The sequence below is a fragment of the Prenolepis imparis genome, unplaced genomic scaffold (assembly GCF_030444845.1).
Source record: "Prenolepis imparis isolate NDT839.2.m4 unplaced genomic scaffold, iyPreImpa1.0 SCAF_1, whole genome shotgun sequence".
Classification (NCBI taxonomy): Eukaryota; Metazoa; Arthropoda; class Insecta; order Hymenoptera; family Formicidae; genus Prenolepis; species Prenolepis imparis.
The window spans coordinates 27,470,175-27,474,038 of NW_028141159.1; the positions used below are offsets into that span (position 1 = coordinate 27,470,175).

Consider the following 3,864-nt stretch of genomic DNA (forward strand, 5'->3'; position numbering starts at 1 on the left):
ATGAAATTTACATTACAGAGATTATGTTTACAAAACATTTTTGTAAACATAATTTTAGTATTCTGCATGTTTGTGATATTATATTTTAAAATATAAATTTTATTATAATTATTCAAGAAGAGATTAGTCAAAAATATATATATGTTCCCGATATGCCACGTGATTGCATGGAGAAATATTTACCCTGTTTTAAAAACCTTCAATTATTTTTATTGACAATGTTAACAGTATAAATAAAAGATACAAGTTTTACTGTGTAATACAGTATAATAATTATCTAATACAATACTTATTACTTATTATATTAAATTTTTGTTGATAAAATTTACTTATTCAAATAATTCATAATATTGCATTTGCAAAAGTAAAATTATATAATCACATAAAAATTTCTTTTAATATCAAACAAAAAAAAACAATTTAAAAACTATATTTAGTATACAAACAAAAAAAACTCATTAATTATATGTACTTATAGTAATACGAAAATAAATGTATTATATATACTTAGCAATATAAAATTAAAAACAAAAATAAATCTCTCTTTAATTATGTTTAACAATACAAAATAAAAAACACTAATTAATTATATTTAAAAATATGAAAAAATAAACTCATTAATTTCACAGCAGTAAGAATTATTGTAATATAGATATTAGTATATAATTTAATACCAAAATCGCTGTTTCGTCGAATTCATCAAATTATTGACATATTTACGTGAGATTCCCATTGCAAAATAATGTAGCGCATTTAATTCGTTTTTATGTCGACCTTCATAATAATAGAGAATCTAAATAGAGATATATCTATAGCGGTAATAGAACAAAGTAGGCTAAATTAAAAAGTCCTGAATGACCATAATATATTTCTACTTTTGTATAAAAATCTGGAACAAATAAAAATAGTACAGATTATGAAACAAGTATAAAAATGTAAAGATATAAAGTGTATTACAAATTAATATAAATATATAACGTATATATTTTTTTAATATGAATGATGCTTACTTTTGTTATGTATTTGTTACATATTATCTGTAGCAATATTTTCTTGGTCTGATATGCTTCTTAATTTATTAAAGAGTGATAGTACTTTGTATTTTGTTGACACCTTACGAGATTTTGAGCCACAAGCTGGATGAATATTTAAAAAATATTTTTGTAAAAATTCTAAGGTACATGTACTATTTCTGGGATATTCCATATTGAAAATATAATAAACCGACATCAACATTTTTAAGGCTTCATAAAAGCAATATGTCCTTTCAATCAATAATTTTTCTATATATAAATAAAACATTCGACATGCTGGATCATCTGTAATAATCAAATATATATGATAATTAGAGCACAATCACAAATATATAACAATTATAATATACTAAAATCAAATTAAATATTATTATATGTATAGCGAAATTACTTATGATTACGATGCATGGTGCTACAATTGGCGGTTCTATATCCTCCAAAGCTGTTCCTTCCTGTTTAATAAATTAACTTTAGTTAATAAAATGCAAGTTTGGTGACATTTTCATAATCAAAATAAATTACAATACATATTTTTAAAAAAGTATTTACAGGATATGTTTTAAATAATTCTTCAAAATCTTCTTTAAAATGCTTCATGATGATTTTGATCAATTTTAACTCTGTAGGGTTATTTGAATCGATGATATCTTTATATTATTGTAACGTATATCTCACACATTTACATGCGCACCTATATAACATCATATAAATGTATATCATTAATTACATATAATAATACTTTAGGATATGTTGTACAAAGTAGTTGATCTAAACAATGCGACAGAATTAATGATTGCTGTTATAGACAAAAATTAAACTATGTAATATTTATAGATTACACTTTTTTTGTTTCCATGGCCATGTATATACTTGTGTAAGAATTTAGCACATGCTGTATGAAACAATTTTTTCATAATATTTGTGTGCAAAGTGAATGGATATTAAACAAGGAATCGCGAGTATTTACATAAAAAACTTAAAATAATTTGATTATTAATCTATGTACAAAAGACCTACTACTTTCCCTTTTGCTACTTAACCTCCTGTACGTTTTGAAAAAAACTTACTAAAATATTACAGTTACCTTTCTTGTAAAAAGTTGAATACAAGTAGATGCAGTGATTGATTGATTTCTTCCTTTGGTATTGCACGGAAACAAAACACTCTAATATACGCACTCGTAACGCATCACAGTTAGGAACAGCAGTAACATGTCGCGACGTGATTGTAACAGAGTGGCAACAGCGCGTCACTTCCACCTATAATCGCGCAATATGCGCGCATGGAATATGAATATACCACACGATATATAGAATATTACTGTTGTGTTGAGTAATATTACAAAAATTTGGATAATTACATAAAATCTTTAAAATATCATATTATTTCGTAAGTTTCCATATAAAAGAAGATATATTTACATAATAAAAGACAAATCTACATAATTTTTGTGGAATTACATAATTTCTGTAAAATTACATGATTTCTTATATTTACAAGACTAATCATGTAATTTTTACAACTATTATTTGTGTAAATTTACTTAATTTTTTTACAGTGCATTCTTCATCATCTTCTATGAGTCCTAATGCTAAACATGCAGCAGTAAAAGTTTGATCTATCTCGTTATTAACTGTTCTTAATTCTTGAAAACTTGTAGCTCCTTTAACATGTAATAAAAGTATACGTAAATGAAACAATTCTATTTGAGATGGGCTAACGGAATACATACGTCCAATACAATTAAAATATCTTTGACGTTTCTCCCAGCGATTAATAATTCTGCTGTTAATTGTAATTTTTTTAAATACATAATGAGATGGAATATCACTGTATAAATATTGTTTTGCTTCCTCATCTCGAGCATTTAACTGAAAATAATCGAATAACATTGTTACTCGTTCTACAGCAAATCTTATCACATCATTATTAATATTATCATCGATTATAACATTATGTTCATTTGGTAAATGAACTGGTAAACGAAATATAGCATGACTTTTTTCTTGCAAAGGTTTGCTTAAGATACGCCAACATGCTTCCACGGGTCCGACATATCGAGCTTCGATAAAATCTTGGATTTCATCATGGTTTATTGTTTTATCTATATTTTCTCCAATAAATACAGACGCAGCATCATGGCCTTTATAAATATATTTATATAAATATTTCACAGATTGTATACTCGATACTATTTCAACATTAATATGACTATTAAATAAAAGTAAGAGTGTTGGATTAAATGGAATAACATATCGATTATCAACAACATATCGTCTAGGTCTTTCATATATTAACCCATTATTTCTTCGACGATATTGTGGATAACCATCTTCATCCATAGTTGTTTCAGGTCGAAATGGTTTTGGAAAATGTTTCGAACATTTATCATTTATCAAACACCAATTTCCACATGGTCCATGAATCATATGTTTCATTACAACATTATGTAAACTTTCATTTTCATTAAGATCAGGAATTTCTGCAGAAATAAATTTATCAACTATTTCAGTATTTGATATTTTATAATTTTGTTTTAATGTAATTAACAAATGTATATGTGGTAATCCACGTTTTTGAAATTCTATTACATAAACATATGCTAAAACTTCACCAAAAAGTTTTTGTCTAACGATAATATCGATTAAATAATTTTTTTTTATATTAAATACTCGAGCACATATATCTGGTCTATCTGCAGGTTGTTGATGTGAAAGTAAATTTTCTTTAATTTCGCGCCAATTTGGATTACAAGTCACAGTAATGAAGATATCTGATTTTCCATATTTCCGAACAATAGCCATCGCATCTTGATAATGTTGCAACATAT

General features: G+C 25.5%; 1 long non-coding RNA gene across 1 annotated transcript; it reads right to left on the reverse strand.

Annotated features, from left to right (window-relative positions):
* Positions 1 to 463: 463 nt before the first annotated feature.
* On the reverse strand, positions 464 to 2,448 carry LOC145938020 (uncharacterized). Its single transcript, XR_014425666.1, has 5 exons — positions 2,119 to 2,448; positions 1,584 to 1,725; positions 1,426 to 1,486; positions 1,011 to 1,319; positions 464 to 889 (listed from the first exon to the last, which is right to left on the reverse strand). It is a non-coding gene; the product is annotated as an uncharacterized LOC145938020 (long non-coding RNA).
* Between the last annotated feature and the right edge of the window lie 1,416 nt (positions 2,449 to 3,864).